The 19,220-nt window shown below is 38.5% G+C and overlaps 1 protein-coding gene across 30 annotated transcripts in view; it reads left to right on the forward strand.

Moving 5' to 3' along the window:
• Rims2 (regulating synaptic membrane exocytosis 2) overlaps positions 1-19,220 on the forward strand; it is a 518,293-nt gene that overhangs the window by 49,010 nt on the left and 450,063 nt on the right. The gene's annotated exons all lie outside the window — the stretch shown is intronic.

The raw sequence follows: 19,220 nt of genomic DNA on the forward strand, positions 1-19,220 counted from the left end.
ATTTCACAGATTATCTCATACTTTTAGTAATTCCTTAATGCAGTGAAAATAGTATTTTTTTATGGACAAGGAAACAGACTTGAAGTAAATTAGGTCACAAAGTTATAGTGGGAGAGGTAGGACTCAATCTAAGTCTTTTGAATTTAGATAAAGAAACTCAAAATATGGACACAGTGGAATATTATGGAACTTTTATGTGTGAGCTTAAAGGCAACATGTGCTGTGTCCAGATCAGTTTACCCAGAGAACTCAGAAAATACTATGTAAGTTATCTTAATTTTTTGTGTTGTTGATAAGCCACTACTAGGAAATTGAACATGTTCTCAGTATTTCATACACAGCTTCATATACAGCTATTTATTTCTATAGGAAATCAATATTGTTGGTAAATGTCAGATTCCTAAGGGTAACCCAAGAATGTACCTAACAATGTAACATTTTTAAATAGTCTCCTACTCCTTCATTCATTGCAATATGGTAGCACTTTAGCTTCAGTGGATTGCTTAGAGATCTCAAGATACTTCTATCAGAATATGCATTCTGGGTTACAAATAGTAGATTAAAAGAAAGATAATTTTGGAATGTAATTTGTCTAGAAATTGGATCGGGACAGTTTAGATTAGTGGTACAGAAAATAGAAATCAACATAAAAGTCATCTGCAGGAAAGTATTTTATCTTAAAGGGTTGGTAAGGATTAAGTGAAATAATGCATGTAAAGCACATGACAGTGTTTACCTTAAGGAATGCTAGGAGAGTCTCAAAAAATAAGACTCCTTTCTTGCCACGAGTCAACTCTCTCCTCCCCACCCCATCTGGGTACCCATGCTGATCTCAAACTTGTGGACTCAAGTGATTCTCCCACCTCAGCCTCCAGTGGCTGAAGCTACAGCGTTTTCTCTTCCTTTCAACTGTACTAATGATCCTTAATGTTTACCAGCACCACTTAATATAATCTCTTCTCTATCTGTATGTATCTGTGTATGCATGCATATTTTTTGTCTGACTGTCTGTCTCCTGGCTAGGATAGAGCTACCTCACCTTCATGCTAGACTTCCATCTAGCCAGACTGCTTTCAAGCTCTCTCAAGGCTCATAACTGCAGCGTCCGATGTGCCATTCACTTGGAGTATGATGTTAACTCCTAGGAGTTAACATGCTATTTTTCTTCCATTCTTTTTCACCTTTAGGCCAAACAGAATAAGTAAACGTAGTCATCTGTTGGTGTTAGACATTATGATTTTTCGGATGACATGATTTATATGTCATTCAGCACCTATTTATTTATCACCTACTGTGTTCCAGGCACAGTACTAGAAATTTGAGACACTGCAATGAATGAAACCATGAAAAAGTTATTCACAATTTCTATTCTGTAAGAGTTTGCATTCTGTATCAATAATGACTGTAACAAACTCCTGGCTTATATTTTTATTTCTTTCAATACTTTGCAGTTATAATTTAGGTCTAAGCAGCCAATGCATCAATTCATTAGATTGTCAGCTGGATCTCTAAAATGTCTGAGATTTTACTCTAATTACAAGCTAACAAGTTATCTTGCCAGAGTGTGGGTAGAAGATACGAGGTTTTGGGACAGAGATTAAGGACAGTTGATTACTCACAGCATTAGCGGTAGACAGAGTATCATTTGTGCTGCTTTGTGAGTTTCTGTTTCCACAGGGTGACAGGAAAAGGCCAGATTATATCTGCAAGTGCAGGGGTTGAGTTATAGGACAGGAAATCTGGATCAAATCTTTCATAACATGTTGTAAGCAGGCTGCTTTTTGCTCAGGAGGGAGATTATCTTTTTCCCCCCTAAAGTAAATCTGCTGCAGACTTTGGAGGCAGAGTTTATCTTCCAATTCAATTTACTATACAAACAAATAGAACAATGAGAAGGCAGTGCCTCTGCTCAAAAGACCCATAGAAACAAGAGATAGCCATGAACTCTCTCCTAGCACAAGTTTTTTATTGTTGTATTACAAGTGATAGACATGTACCTTTATATATGAATAGTTTTCAGAAGGGAGTGTATTCTGAAAGCGTTTAAGTAAATTCTTGAATCTTGCTGCATATGCAGAATCAAACATTTAATTATACTAACTCACTGAATAAAGTGAATGGAAAGATAGCAGTTATATGTAAAGTAATTAGGTTGGCAGTGTCTCGGAATTTAGATTGTTCAAAAAAACAGGGAAGGGCTGGGGATGTAGCTCAGCGGCATAGAGCCTGCCTGACATGCACGAGGCCCTGAGTTCAATTCCTGGTACCTGCCTCAAAAAACAAACAAACCCAAAAAAACCAAAAACCCAAAACAAGGTAAATATATAATCATTTGAAATTTAAGGTGTGTTTCAAAATTTCAAAATTAAGCTCATTTCAAAATTTCTTAGACTTTATCCAGTTAGTTCCTTAATAAAAAATGAAACTTCAGATACCATATTTATTTTGAAGTTGTACTAATAAATTTTTTCATGTCAAATAAGAATTGTTAGTTTTTTGATTGGTGTTATTTGTAAATAAACAAAATGTACAGATGAGAAATCAATGAAAACAAACCAGCAACCAAAATTAGTGCCTGTATCTTTAAGTTCCTAAGTGTTTTTTGGAATTTGTTAGACAAAGTTAGGTTGATTTTAAAATTTAGCTCAGTGACTCAGTTGCAGCTGTTTCAGATAATTGGTCATGAGCTTTTTATACTATCTGGCTTAGTCTAAGAGAGTGCAGATTCCTGCTGTTTTTTTTCCCCTCTGTGATCAAGAATCTAAAATATACATATATTAGATTAACTTAATTGTTCATGTTTAAGAATAGCAACAAACTATAGAAAAAGAACAGTTTTCATATATTTTATTTTAGATACTTTGGATCTGGATAGATAAAAATAGTATGAATTCAAAATAAAAATATATTTTAAAAATATGCTCATCACATTGAATCAATTTGGGAAATTCAGGCATATAAAAGAAATACTCCTTTTTCTTAGGTAATCACATTAACATTTGATATACAGCCTAATTGCAATGTCTTGACATTGGCGTTTGGTTAAAATTATTTATTGTGACTGTAGAGAAAGGCAAAAGATACCTAAAGAAATCCGTACATACATAGGTGTGTGTGTACACACGGACACTCTTACACATGCATCCCTCACTGCTTCCTTTTTCACCTTAGCAAGGACACAACAGCAACAAACGAAGGCATGTTCATATGACCCCTTGAGTCACATGTACTAGCTGCTCCATTTCTGGGTTTGGAGCCCAGAGTACTTATTACATACTCAGCACCCCTCCCACCTTTTTTATTAATTTCGAGGCAGAGTTTTACTAAGTTGCCCAGGCTGGCTTCAGATTGCAGTCCTCCTGTCCCAGCTTTCTGAGAAGCTGGAATTAACAGGTGACAGCCATAAACATGAGTTAGTGCCTACCTGAATGAGTCCCTTGGTGTCCAGGTGGGCAGGTGTGTTCCCCTGGCCTGTTTTTACAGCCGTCCGTAGCAGTCCTTCCTGTTGTATTGCTGTGTCTAGGTCTGACCCTACTTCTCCTGCAGGGGGAGGAACGTAACTTTTGTTAACACATACATGAAACGATACTCTCAAGTATTATTTATTTATCTGGAATACTGTACGATTAACAGGGAAAAATTAACTGATTTTTAGTAAACACTTCAGATTCTGTACTGTGGCATATATATTGTCTCCTTTAAAGCAGTTCCTGTAGAGCTATGAATTTATTCCAATTATTCCGACCTCAGTGCCGTCAGTTTTTTAGGGATCAGGCATTAGGCATGGTCGTTTGTTTGTAAGGGCAAGGGAGAGAGTGAGAATTATGTGATGTGCATCTACCACTGTCTTGGGTTTTCAGCCACACTGGTGGGGAGGCTTCTATTTGGGGACTTTGGTTCCCTCTTATTTAGGGGCTCTCTTCTGAGGTCTGACAGACCTATGGGCTAAACGTGTATATGTGTACAGAAGTTTTGTGCTCCTCAGGAAGATTTTCTCCTGGCATAGGGCCCGCGGAGCATCAGTACACTGCTTTGTGACAGAGAGCTTAGGTGCCAGGCACGCACTGCCTCCAGCCACTCGTCACTACCAGAGCCCCTTAGCAGATACAGGGCTCTCAGGGGCAGGAGAAAGGGAGAGGGAAGCTGTGGCTGTGTGTGTTTGTTTTCAGTAAGCATTTTGACCCTATAGAATTACATATAAGTAACTCTAAAGAAGAGTACATTGAAAATAATGAAATGTACTTTTACTAAAAATGAGGAAAAGTCAAGAATAGGCCTTACTTTACTGTTAAGATGTTGCTGATTTTATTATATAAATCAAGAAGGTGATTCTGTTTCCCAGTTCTTTCAAGAGTAGTCCAAATTTTTTTCTTCTTTACACTTTTAACACTTTCCTGATGCTCATCTTCAGCAGGCGACTTGACATCCTGTACTTCATTGGGAAAGTGGCACTTACACTGTACGGACTCTGTTTTCTGCTTTCCATTTAATGTTTTATATTTACCACATTTCTGTTTGTAGTGGATTTGCTGATTACTTCTTCCAGTGCATGTCCCTCCTGTCTAATAGAATGCTAAGTTTCCTAGTGATAGTTATGAACTAATTATTCTGAACTTTTACTAACCCTTATTTTCCCTGGTTAATGTTTTCTAAATTCAGGTGTTTTCTCCTTTCCTCCCCATTTGTCTCTGCCTTTCTCTTCCTCCTCTCCACCCCTTCTCCCTCCCTTTTTGTTTCCTTCCCTCCATCTTCCTCCTTTGTCTTTCCCTTGTGCGCGCGTGCACGCGCACACACACACATACACACACACACATACAGACACACTCGTACCTTCACTGCGATAGAATTCACATGTCACACAAACTCAGTCTTTCAAAGTACACAGGTTAGTGCTTTTTAGTAAGAGTATTCTTATTTTGTGCAGCCCTAATGACAGTCTGGATTTAGGACATTTTTGTTCTCGTTAAAAGAAGTTCTGTACTCATTAACTCATAATTCTTCTTTCCTCATCCTGTGAAATAGTCTCTGTCTCTGTCTCAGTCTCTGTCTCTGTATGCTGTGATAATAACAGTGAAGACTGGCTATTGGACATGTACACTTGTACTTTTAGAGGCATGAAGCTTTCAAATATGCATATGTGTGTATTATATATGTGCACTTCATTCATTTTGTGATTTATAGACACAAGGTGTTATGTTAGTCAGTACATTTTGTTTTAGGTAAAACAATCTCAATTTAAACTAGTTTCAGGAAAAGGGAATGTTTATTGACTTACATAACTGGCAAGTCCAGGAGGTGAGCAGACCTGGGGAATCAAGGAATATGCTTAGGGCTTTCTTGTTTGGTTTCCTAGCTCTGCCTCCTTTTATTTGTTGTCTTAGAAGTTTTTCTTCCACTTGCTTTACAACTAGAAAAGACAGATTGCTTGTTTATTTAGACCACACTGTTCAAATTTAGTAATTCTGTCATAAATTTATAACACCAGTAACAAAAGCAATAGCAATAATAATAGTAAAATTAAAGATTAATGAAATGTGCTTGATCTTTTTTATATGCCAGTTATTATGCAGAGTCTTCATACATGATTTATTTATAAGCTCCTTGCTGTATCTTTTTTGTAAAGTGTCTAGTTACTGGATCTTGGAAATGCTTTCTACCTAATTTATCTGCTTTGGAGTATAGAATGTATTTTTGAAAGCAAGGTCTAGTTCTAATGGAGATCAGAAAAACATGGTCTTAGCAGACTGATTTATGAGCCTTAGGGTTCTGGGAGCCAGAGAGATTTTTGCAAATAACTAAGGATTAGAACCAAGGTGAGTATGTATGTGTGGAAATTGCCTGTGAGTCCTGATTCAGTCCTAAATGCCTTAGGCTGAGGCTTCCCCTCCGCCTAAACACCAGGTTCAGAAGGAGATGAGTGAGTTTGGCAAAGGCATTGGCCTTCACCTCAGGGTGGGATTCTTGCCTTGAACTTATGGCAACATGCCTACACCGCTCTAGCTGGGAGCGCTAGGAAGGAACAAAAGTCCTCAGTCTGAAAACCCCTGACCGTCGGCATAAAATTGTAAGACTAGACTGGAGGTAGGGAGGTAGTTTACTTTGTTCCTCACAATTTCATTAGAGCTCAGCACAGTCTGGCATCATATTTAGCTTCAACAAGTATCTAGTAAATATGTGAGTGTTTGAATGAATAATATTCGTTGATTCTTACATTGCTGATTTCTGTTCATTTTTCCTGTCTCAGGTTAGTGATCACTTCCTATGGGAATCAGTTCCTGAAAATCCCTCTTTCCTCTTGGACTACCTTACACATCCTTCTTTTAGAATGTACTTCTGTTGTTTTTCTAAGACCTCTGGTCCTCTTTATTTCCCTCGAGTTTGTGATTCTCCTACTTCAGCCTCCCAAATACCTGAGATTGTAGGGATGTACCACCACATCTGGCTCTAGAGGTTTTTTTTTTTCTTTTTCTTCTTTTTTTTTTTTTTAATGAGAGCTTTGCTGTTGTTTTCCCTGCTTGTCTCCAAGCCCGAGAAGACAGAGATGGTGCTCACCTTGGTCACTATTGCACCCCTTAAAGCAACCCATAGGTGAGCTGTGTAAGTCTGCCATATACTGTATTTGTGTCCTGCTTTCCCATATGTGTATTTTAGAAGAAATATGACTTATAATTTTAAAAGTCTTAAGTGGAAAAAGGAAAATAAAGTAGATAAGTGACAAGACACTTTTCAGAGTATTAAATTACTTTAAAAATACTGAAATCCAATCCAGATAAGGAAAACCTTATTAAAGTAAATGACTGGAATAACTTTAGAATTTGCTTTTTAGATATTTATTTTCACTGCAGTGTCAATCCTGTGTTTACTTGTTTAGGTTTCTGCATCTTTCCTGTAATTTTCCTGTAATTATCCTTTGACTCCAGTAAGCTATTTCCCCTGATCTGAGTCTTTCATCTGGTTAGTATACATAAGTTTCATTCTTTTATAAATTGAACTTCTGACATGTAATATACAGTTATTTGGCTAAGAGACAATATCTTTGATGCCATTCAAAGACAGACTGTATGTATTCTCCCCCACTTTAATAAACAGATATTTGGAAAAAATTTTCTAAAAATTATAATAATTCCAGTGCAGAGTGCTTTTGTTATTCTACTTGTACGAGTAACTTCAGACAATCTCTTCCAAATCAGTTCTTTTCCAATGTACTTTTCACTAAGCTTTGACACTTAAAAGCAGGTATCTCACATTCTTATACTGTTCATAGTCTTATCTTTAACTCCTTGCCCTAATTTATTATGGTTATTATGGTTGACTTGCACAGAGATTTGTTTCTCTGTTTATTTTATCACTTCATTTTTGTTTTTAATGTTTGGATTTACTGCACTTTCACTCTGTCTTTCTGTCTTTGATTACATTTTAAAATGCAGATCCTAAGCAGAGCCATCAGAATACTTTCTGTTGTATTCTTTTTTTTTTTTTTTTTTTTTTTGTCTTTTTCATTTTTATCGGTCCCGGGGATCGAACTCACGACTGCCTGCTTGCAAGGCAGGCGCTTATGACGCTGAGCTAAATCCCCAGCCCCTCTGTTGTATTCTTAAAAGGTGCTAATTATCTGTAATGGGTTCATGTGATAAACATGAAGAGTTAAACATATAAAAACATTTAAAGCTTTATGACTTACAATGGGAATACAGATTAGAACCACAAAAACCCTGTCCCGCACCCCCTAGTATGGCTATCAAACGAACAAATCACCCAACCCAAGGTAAAATACCCATTTAAAACCAACGTAAAATACTCCTGTCAACATCAAGTACAAAACTGTGAAACATTACAATTCTGATAGACTGCTGGCAGTTTAAACTTTAATTCACTCCCTTTGGAAAACTAGCAATATCTATTAAAATTGAACATAGGATACTCTGTTACCTAGTTATTCAATTCCTAGATAGAGGAGAAACAAGTGAACTTACAATGAGTATCTACTTTGCAATTCTGTTTATATACAGTTCAACAACAGACAGCATTGGCCTGCGGTTATTGAAATCAGTAATGTGGTTGACATTGGGTAGTGTTAAAGATGGGGACAAAGAGGTCTTCTGGAGTATTGGTAATAGTCTGTTTCTTTATTTTGGTGCTAGTTATGTAAGTATGTTAACTGTAAAACTTGTATGTACATGTATTATATGCTTGTCTTAGTTACTTTTCTCATTGCTGAGACAAAATACCCAACACCCAAAGTTAAAGGAAGAAATGTTTATTTTTGGCTTACAGTTTGTAGAGGCTGGCTCCAAGGCAGAGTGGCATGGCCGAGGAGTATCACGGAGGAGAAACAGTCTGTGGCAGGCAGACGGTAGCAAGCAACAGGAGACAAAAGACAACAGCAGCCCTCTGTCTGTCTCTTACATTTTTATCAAGGTTACCCATCTTTAGGGTAGGTAGCACTCACATTGTTAATCCTGGTATCACACTGTGAATTTCAATGCCAGCATCACATCCCTGACCTGAGCATCTCGTACTCTAGATCCAGCCCTGAAAAGTTCCACCTGTGATGGCATGAGCTTTGGGGGACATCTAGATACAAGCCAAACCAGTACTTCTCCATTTTTTCCGTCAGACTGATCTTAAGACTACTTTCCTACAATTTAAAGTTCTACGAGGTCTGTTTTTGTTACTAACTACACAGCTTTTCTCTTTTTCATGGATATATTCTCTCTTCCATCAGATAGTTTCAGCAAGTTTGAAGATGCTTGTCATGTGCCCCAAATCTGATCTTTTTCCTAATAAATATTACTTTTTTTCTCCTTTAACTTGGATTTTAAGAATTTGCTCCAAAATCATGCATCTTTAATGAGAAGATGGAAAAACGTTGGAGTCATGTTCTGTAATACTCTGAAAGAAACAGCTTTTAAAAGGTAAAGTTATAGTAGATGAACTAAATGAAAGCATGCTTTGTATTCCTGATGTAACTCATCAAATTATGTGACGATTGTGTGACTACTGTATTCTACTAGTTGTTTCTCGGGCATATTCCATTTTATCAGTGCCTTTAGAAAATGTGACACCGAGAACACTGTACTTTTCTTGTGATGTGATGAACCCAGAAGAAAGTAGAATTTTCTTCCTTGGTTTAGACATAAAATTTCTCTTCATTTAGTATAAGGTTGTATTATTGCTTTTAGCAGTAGTGTCACTGTATTTGTTTATAACATAAGTTGTAAATTTAATTCCCAGATCTTCTCACAATACGCTGCTAAACTGGGCTTCTTACGTATCCTGTGCTTTGGCTTGGTTAACATGGAATCCTTCTTTTCTCTTTGTTACTTCACTTACGCCAGCACTTCTTCTACATTAGCAATCTTAGGATCTTACAGACATATAAATTGTATAGATGTTTTCTATGTCCCTTACTTTCCTTATAGTCCTTACTTTCTTCTAAATGTATTTTAGATTCCTTGTCTTAGAGTAGTTACTTCAACTCGCTTTCCACTACCCTTCTTTCCTTCCGAATAGGCAAAATTCCAATTCTGGTTAGATCTGCATTTTTAAAAATACTCACTCTCCATCTGGATTTGCTGGAGAAAACCGTCTAGCTGAGCTGGCATTCACTTCCCATTTAAGACCCCAAATCTCAAGGAGAAATTAATCAATGTCAGATAGCAGCACTGCTGTCTCTCTTAGTGACTCAGGTTCACGTTTTCTAGGGTCCTTGCTTTCTTATGTAATCTTACTCCTCCTTTTCATTTCAGGTATTTCTCTCATATTTTCTAGAGAAAAGATTTCAGTCAAATGAAATCAACTGCCTTTCCCCCATTAATTCCACTAACCTATTCGTACACTCCCTTGGTTCCTTTTTCTATGGAAGATTCATTCCTATTCCCTCCTGCATGGCATGCTTTTCACCTGTGCCCTGGACTGTCTCATCTCTTATTCCCCCGAATACTATGTTCCTACAGTTATATTTTGTCTTCCCTGCGTCCCCCATGTGTATGTGATCATTTACTTAGCCATGTTGTTCTGTCTTATTGTTACCCCACTGCAAGAGTAGTTCCTTTTTTGCTTCCCCCAGTTACTGTCTTTCTTTGGTTTTCCTTGTTGCAAGAGATGTCTGTCCTCAGTGCCTCTACTTCCTTATCATCAGATCTCTCCTTGGCCCCTCCAGTCAGTCTTTATCACCTTACTCCATTGAGTTAACTTATCAGATTGCATTTTGCCAAAGTCAATTCCCATCCAAGTCTATTGTACTTTTCAGGGACTTTGGACACTTCTAAATTCCCTGCTTTTCTAAAGTATGTTTTCCTCTACGCTTTGTGACATTTTGTTGACTTTTTCTTGGGAGTGTTAGGGTCCTTCTCTATACTTTACTCTTCTGTTTCTATATTTTCTAGGTGAAGCTGTCAGACACGTAGAGATAAAAGCACCACTTATATTCTGATCAGTCTGAAATTTGATCTCTCTCTCTGATGTCTTCTGGGAACTTGGAATTTGTGCATTCAATTGCCAGGTTGGCATATTTATCAGCTATCTGTAGTGTAATCTTGATTATCACTTTGCCAACTCCACAATCTGTCACTCTTCTTCATTTTCCCATTTTAGAAAGCAGCACTAGGTTCATCCAGTTGCCAAGATCCCTAAACTAAGAATTCCAGATACATCAGTAAGTCAGTAAGTGTTTTATCTACAAAATGCAATATAAGTATCAAAACATATCATCTCTACTGCTAGGACAGTAATAGTATAGTTTATCCTTCAGTAACTATTGCAACAATCTTTTTATTGATTTTATGTACTTTTTTTTCTTACAAGTTCATTCTTTCTTCATCAAACTTTTTCCTAAAGAGTAAATCAAATTATATCATTTTGTTGAAATCAGTGGCTTCCACTGCTCATGGAAAACCGTCAACTATATTTTTTAAGAAATGGCTAAATGGCCCTGCATAACCTGACCTCTGCCCGTTTCTTCAGTCTCACTTACCTTCCTTCAGCGTTCACTTATTTTCCATGCTTCTTCCACACTGCTCTTCTTTCTGCCTTGTGTATATGACTATACTCATTAGTTCTACCCAGAGCTCTAGCCTATTACTAATGTGACTGTTACCCTTGTCAGTGAACTTTACTGTCTTTCCTTTTTTTTTTTTTTTTTTGGAATTTTTTTTTTTTTTTATTTAAGAGGAAAAAGAGAAAAACACAAAACAAACCAAAGCGGCGTAAGGGTACACGCAATACAGAACTACAAAACAAAACAAAACAAAACAAAAAAACATAACAGTAAGAAATCACCTGCTAGTAGATTACACACTATCTTCTTGAAAATAGTTCCTCAAATCACAGTATCAAAGAACACAAGGTGGACATTCAAACAGGGAGACTGCAAACAGCTGTGTTCAATGTTCCAAAAACATTGATAAAGTCAGCTATTTAACACCCCCAAACACACTTGCTGTTATATCCGTTAGAGCTCTTTTTCTTTTTTTTTTTTTTCCTCTCTTTTTTACAACAAAATTCACGCACTTTGGATTTCATTACTCCTTAGTGCTTATTACTTTTTTTGGGGGGGGGGAAAGAATACAGTCAAATATGGCAAAACAAAGCTGTCAGTCAATACCAAGGATAGACATAGCACATGATGTAGAACAGAGTACAAGTTTATCAACAATGGTTATCAACGTTGTCCCTTGTTTCCTTAAAAAGAATTGTCTATCTTATTAGATATTATAAAGTTGGACAAAACAGTAGAGAACAAGACCAATAAAACTTAGGCATTGTAAACATTACAGGACTTCCAAAGAAGACAATAGTCAAACCAGAATGGGTATCTTAGTGAATCTTATTGTCTTCAAAGTAGTTGCCTATGTCTTCAAACTTGATACTATCATATAGAATGGAACAGAGTCTAATCAGTCAAAACAAGATCGTGGGAGTACTACAGGACTTCAAAACAAGTTAATAGGAAATCAAAAAGAGTTACTATTTATATATCCTAATTTTTTTGAATTTTTTCTTTAATTAAGACAAACATAAGAAATGACTAAATAAATTTTTTTTGAAACAATAAGGGGGAGATTGAGATAAAACAGGACATAACAATATAACAATAGAGGTCACAGCATGACTGTTTCAACAACCTAGTACTTCACCACCTTATAACCTGACTTAATAGTAGTTACCATAGTGTCTTTTTCCTTGAAATATTTGGATAAAACTTCATATACTCTAGCTTCAAATATTTTCATATCAAGAAGCCCAGAATAAAGCCTTTCTAATTAATGAGTGAAAACTTTATAAGGCTTCAAGGCCACCTAATGGGGAATCATGATTACCACATATTTTTATATATTTGAATCATTATTTACATTAGGGAAACTATTCGGTATTCACACATGCGAGATTGATTTATTTCACTAATGAGTATGGTCTCAAGCTGCGCCCATTTATTGATAAATATCTCAATGTGATCCTTCTTTATAGCTGAATAATACTCCATTGTATAGAAATACCACAACTTTTTTATCCATTCCTCAGTTGATGGGCACTTGGGTTGTTTCCAAGATATGGCGATTACAAATTGTGCTGCTATAAACATAGGAGCACATATATCACTGTGGTATGATGCTTTCAGTTCTTCTGGGAATATGCCTAGAAGTGGGATAGCTGGAATAAATGGGATTTCCAGTCCCAACTTTTTGAGAAATCTCCAGACAGATCTCCACAAAGGCTGTACCAGTCTACACTCCCACCAGCAGTGCAGGAGAGTTCCTTTTTCCCCACAGCCTCTCCAGCATTTGTTGTCGGTTTTCTTGATCCTGGCCATTCTTTCAGGAGTGAGATGGTATCTCAGTGTGGTTTTAATTTGCATTTCTCTAATGACCAATGATGATGAGCATTTTTTCATGTATTTATTTGCCATTTGCATTTCTTCATCTGAGAATTGCATATTCATCTCAGATGCCCATTTTTGGATTGGATCTTTGAATTTCGGAGGTCTGAGTTTCTTTAATTCTTTATATGTTTTAGACAAGAGGCCCTTGTCTGAGAGAGAGTTCACTAAAATCTTTTCCCAGTTTGTGGGTTTTCTTTTCACTATGCTGGAGATTTCTTTTGACATGCAGAAACTTTTTAATAAGAAGTGGTCCCAGTTATTGATTCTGGGAAGTATTTCCCGTGCGGTTTGAGTCCTGTTCATGAATTCTTTACCTACTCCTATGTCTCCAAGGTTTCTACCTATTTTGTCTTCCAATAGATTTAGTGTTTCTGTTTTAATATTCAGATCTTTGACCCATTTAGATTTTAATTTAGTACATGGTGATAGACATGGGTCTAGCTTTAGTTTTCGGCAAATGGACAGCCAGTTTTTCCAGCACCATTTATTAAAGAGACTGTCGTTCTTCCAGTGAACCTGCTTGGCTCCTTTATCAAAAATAAGGTGGTTGAGTGTGTTCGTAGTTGTGGTTGTATCTTCTAATCTATTCCACTGATCTTCAGCTCTGTTTTGATTCCAATACCATGTTGATTTTACTACTGTTGCTTTGTAGTATAACTTCAAGTCAGGGATTGTGATGCCTCCTGCTTTGTCTTTGCTGCTTAGAACTGCCTTTGCGATTCTAGGTCTCTTCTGGTTCCAGATGAAATTTAGGAGTGATTTCTCTAGATCTATAAGGTATGTTGATGGTATTTCTATTGGGATTGCATTGAATCTGTATAACAGTTTTGGGAGAATGGCCATTTTCACAATGTTTGTTCTTCCTATCCATGAGCAAGGGATGTCTTTCCATTTTCTGAGATCATCTTCAATTTCCTTTTTCAGTGTATTATAATTTTCACTGTATAAGTCTTTCACTTCTTTCGTAAGAGTAATTCCTAAATATTTCATTTTTTTGCTTGCTAATGTGAATAGTCCAGTTTCTCTTATTTCCCTCTCTGTAATTTTGTTGTTCGTGTATAGGAATGCTATTGATTTCTGAGTATTGATTTTGTATCCAGCCACATTACTGAATTTATTTATTGTATCTAAGAGTATTTCAATGGAGTTTAGGGGGTCTTCTATGTAGAGTATCATGTCATCTGCAAACAATGATAATTTAACTTCTTCTTTTCCTATCTTTACCCCTTTTATTTCTCTTTCTTGCCTAATTGCTCTGGCTAGTACTTCCAGTACTATATTAAATAGGAGTGGTGATAAAGGACATCCTTGTCTTGTACCTGATTTTAAGGTAAAGGCTTTCAATTTTTGGCCATTTAGTATGATGCTGGCTGTTGGTTTGTCATATATGGCCTTTATTATATTGAGGTAAAGACCATTTATTCCAATTTTCTGTAAAGTTCTTATCATGAATAAGTGTTGGACCTTATCGAAGGCTTTTTCTGCATCTATAGAGATGATCATGTGATTCTTATTTTTGGCTTTATTGATATGGTGGATTACATTTATTGATTTGCGTATGTTGAACCATCCTTGCATTCCTGGGATGAATCCCACTTGGTCATGGTGTATAATCTTCTTGATGATTTGCTGGATCCTATTTGCCAATATTTTATTGAGGATTTTTGCATCTGTGTTCATTAGGGAGATCGGTCTATAGTTCTCTTTTATAGTTGGGTCTTTCTCAGGTTTTGGTACTAGAGTAATATTTGCTTCCAGGAATGACTTAGGAAGGATTGCTTCCCTTTCAATTTCATTGAATAGTTTGAGGAGTGTCGGCATTAGGTCTTCTTTATATTTCTTGTAGAATTCTGCAGTGAATCCATCTGGGCCTGGGCTCTTCTTGGTGGGCAAGGACCCGATTACATTCTCAATTTCATTAGCAGAGATTGGGTTATTCAACAGTTTTATATCCTCTTGATCTAGCTTTGGTACTTCATATGCTTCTAAGAATCTGTCTATTTCTTCTGTGTTATCAAACTTTTGAGAGTAGAGGTTTTCGAAATAGGTGTTGATGATCCTCTGTATTTCTATTGGGTCTGTAGTGATTTCTCCTTTTTCATTTCTTATTGCATGAATTTGAGCTTTTTCTTTCCTTTTTTTAATAAGGTTGGCTAGGGGCTTATCGATTTTATTTATTCTTTCAAAGAACCAACTCTTTGATTCGTTGATTCTTTGTATTGTTTTCTTAGTCTCTATTGCATTGATTTCTGCTTTGATTTTTATAATTTCCTCTCTTCTTTTGGCTTTGGGCTTGACTTGCTCTTCTTTTTCTAGCTGTTTGAGGTGTAGCATCAAGTTATTTATTTGTATTCGTTCTGTTTTCCTGATGTGGGAACTCAGTGCAATAAATTTTCCTCTCAGAACGGCTTTCATTGCATCCCACAGATTCCGGTAAGTTGTATCTGCATTTTCATTTTCTTTTAGGTATTGTTTAATTTCTTCTTTAATTTCTTCTATGACCCACTGATTACTCAAGAGTGTGTTATTTAGTTTCCATGTGTTTGCGGAATTTTTGCAGTATCCTTTGTCATTAATTTCTAATTTCAGAGCGCTATGATCCGATAATATGCAAGGGATGATTTCAACTCTTTTGCATTTGCTTAAATATGTTCTGTGAGCTAATATATGGTCTATTTTAGAAAATGATCCATGTACTGCTGAGAAGAATGTGTATTCTGATGTTGTTGGGTGGAACATTCTGTATATGTCTATCAAACCCATTTGTTCACAGGTGTGATTTAGTTCTGTTATTTCTTTGCTCATTTTCTGTCTGGTTGATCTGTCCCTTGGTGTCAGTGGTGTATTAAGGTCTCCTGTTACAATTGTGTTACTGATAATTTGAGTTTTCATTTCTGTTAATAATTGTTTTATATAACTGGGTGCTCTGGAGTTTGGTGCGTATATATTTAAGATAGTTATCTCTTCCTCTTGGAGTTTTCCCCTTACGAGTATGTAGTGACCTTCTTTGTCCTTTATGGTCATTGTTGGTTTAAAGTTCACGTTGTCTGCAAACAGAATGGCTACTCCTGCCTTTTTTTGGATTCCTCCTGCATGAAGAATTGTTTTCCATCCTTTGACTTTCAGTCTGTGAGTATCTTTCTGGGTTAGATGGGTTTCCTGTAAACAGCATATGGTTGGATTTTGTTTCTTGATCCATTCTGCTAGTCTGTTTCTTTTGATTGGTGCATTGAGACCATTTACATTAATGGTTATTACTGTTAAATGCTGGTTAATTGTAGGAATGTTATCTCTCTGCTGTTGCATCTTTATCTTTCTGTTCTGTTTAATTATTTGCTTTGCTTAGTGCTTTTTTCCTTTGTGTATCTAAACCGTCTTTCAATATTTTTTGCAGGGTTGGTTTGGTGTTCATGAAGTTCTTCAGCTGTTCTTTGTCATGGAAGTATCGTATTGCACCATCTATTTTGAATGATAGTTTTGCAGGATATATCAGTCTTGGTTGGAAATCATTTTGCTTTAGGATCTGGAATACTTCACTCCATGCTCTTCTTGACTTTATCGTTTGTGCTGAGAAGTCTGCTGTGATTCTGATAGGTTTTCCTTTATAAGTGATTTGTCTTTTCTCTCTGACAGCTTTTAATAATCTATTCTTGTGTTGGATTTCTGGGATGGTGATTATTATATGTCTGGGTGTAGTTTTATTTTGGTTATGACTGTTTGGAGTTCTATATGCTTCACTGATCCTGATGTCAGTTTCTGATCTCATGCTTGGGAAATTTTCAGCTATTACTTCTCTAAATATCCTCCTGACATCCTTCATATTGTCTCCCTCTCTTTCATTAATCCCTATCGTTCTTATGTTATTCTTCTTTGCATCGTCTTGCAGTTGTTGAATTGTTGTTTCCTGGTTCCTTGTTATTTTCAAAAGATCTTTCCTTTCCTGTTCACTAGCTGCAATCCTGTCTTCAAGGTCTGAAATTCTATCTTCACTTTCATTAAGGCGGTTTTTACAACTTTCAGTGGAGTTTTTTATTTCCTGTATATCTCTGTGCATCTGCATTATGTATTCTGTTTGTTTCTTATATTGCTCGTCTAGGGATTCTATCTTTTTGTTTAGTTCCTCCAATTTTTTATCTGTGTTTTCTTTAGATATATTTAGGATCTCTTTCATTTCTTTTATCATTTCTTCTTTTATCTGGGAGATTATTTCGAGTTTGAATTTCTTTAAAGCTTCCTGGATTTGCTTGTCAATTTCAGTGGCTATTGTGTCCGATATATGAGGTGGATGGGATATATTTTCTTCTATATACATCGCTCCTAGGGTTTCTTGAGATGGGCTGGAGGTTTGAGGTTGTAATTTGGTCTTTCGTTTTGTCATTTTCCTATATTTCTGTGTTTCAAGTGTTATTTGAAAGCTTCCTCAGGATCTGTTGAAAATCCCCTTCTATGTTTGGAGCTACTGAGACTCTAGCGCCGTGCTACCCCAAGCCATTAGGCCTACAGAACCAGTGGCCCTCCTCTGCCTGCTCAGAACTCCGCAGTTCCAGACAAGCTGGGCCTCAGGGACACTGTGCGCCCACCTGCCCCTTGGAAGCTCCACAGTTCTTCAATCGCAGCCGGGTTAGGGTACTCACCACAGGCCGCAGTGCTTCAGGAACCTGTGGACCCTCCCTGGTTGCAGAGATACCCACAGTCCCCCAGACACATGGAGAGGCCGATGCAGGCACCCCAAATCTGCCCAGCTCCTCCTCTGCAGACCAATGGCCAGGCGCGGCAGCTAAACAGGCTGGGCTAGGCTGGTAGTGTGGGCCAGCCCACCTATCGGGAGCTCAGCAGGTCTCCAAATGAAGCCGGGAATGGGGAGGCTGATGTGGAAGCCTCAAACCCACCTCTCCCCTTCACTGCACCTGGAAGCCTGAGGGAACTCCAGCAGTCTGGGTGCAGATATCCAGAGTCCTCCAGACACCCAGAGAGGCCGGTGAGGGCACCCCAGATCTGCCCAGCTCCTCCTCTGCAGGCCTATGGCCAGGCGAGGCAGCTAAACAGGCTGGGCTAGGCTGGTAGTGTGGGCCAGCCCACCTATCGGGAGCTCAGCAGGTCTCCAAATGAAGCTGGGAATGGGGAGGCTGATGTGGAAGCCTCAAACCCACCTCTCTCCTTCAGTGCACCTGGAAGCCTGAGGGAACTCCAGCAGTCTGGGCGCAGATATCCAGAGTCCTCCAGACACGCAGAGAGGCCGGTGAGGGCACCCCAGATCTGCCCAGCTCCTCCTCTGCAGACCTATGGCCAGGCGCGGCAGCTAAACAGGCTGGGCTAGGCTGGTAGTGTGGGCCAGCCCACCTATCGGGAGCTCAGCAGGTCTCCAAATGAAGCCGGGAATGGGGAGGCTGATGTGGAAGCCTCAAACCCACCTCTCCCCTTCACTGCACCTGGAAGCCTGAGGGAACTCCAGCAGTCTGGGTGCAGATATCCAGAGTCCTCCAGACACCCAGAGAGGCCGGTGAGGGCACCCCAGATCTGCCCAGCTCCTCCTCTGCAGGCCTATGGCCAGGCGAGGCAGCTAAACAGGCTGGGCTAGGCTGGTAGTGTGGGCCAGCCCACCTATCGGGAGCTCAGCAGGTCTCCAAATGAAGCTGGGAATGGGGAGGCTGATGTGGAAGCCTCAAACCCACCTCTCTCCTTCAGTGCACCTGGAAGCCTGAGGGAACTCCAGCAGTCTGGGCGCAGATATCCAGAGTCCTCCAGACACGCAGAGAGGCCGGTGAGGGCACCCCAGATCTGCCCAGCTCCTCCTCTGCAGACCTATGGCCAGGCGCGGCAGCTAAACAGGCTGGGCTAGGCTGGTAGTGTGGGCCAGCCCACCTATCGGGAGCTCAGCAGGTCTCCAAATGAAGCCGGGAATGGGGAGGCTGATGTGGAAGCCTCAAACCCACCTCTCTCCTTCACTGCACCTGGAAGCCTGAGGGAACTCCAGCAGTCTGGGCGCAGATATCCAGAGTCCTCCAGACACGCAGAGAGGCCGGTGAGGGCACCCCAGATCTGCCCAGCTCCTCCTCTGCCTTTACTGTCTTTCCTAAAGGAGGTCTTTCCTCACAGCCTAAGCCAGAGCAATACCATCTTTTCAACGTTGGAATTCTCTCTTGTATTGTCTTATTTTTCTTAGAGTGTTAAGTAAAATCAATGTTACTTTGTTATTATGTTGCTTCCATCTAGAATTGTCTTCCTTAAGACAATGGTTTTTTTCATCTCTGTATCTTTAATTTCTGAGGACAGTGCTCAACATTAAATATTTGTCAGTGAAAACACTGGGTGTCTGACTCAGGGTGCTGGAGAATTCATG

This window comes from Cavia porcellus, unplaced genomic scaffold (genome assembly GCF_034190915.1).
Source record: "Cavia porcellus strain 051 isolate PalLab524CR breed Dunkin Hartley unplaced genomic scaffold, mCavPor4.1 scaffold_10, whole genome shotgun sequence".
In the NCBI taxonomy this organism is placed as follows: domain Eukaryota; kingdom Metazoa; phylum Chordata; class Mammalia; order Rodentia; family Caviidae; genus Cavia; species Cavia porcellus.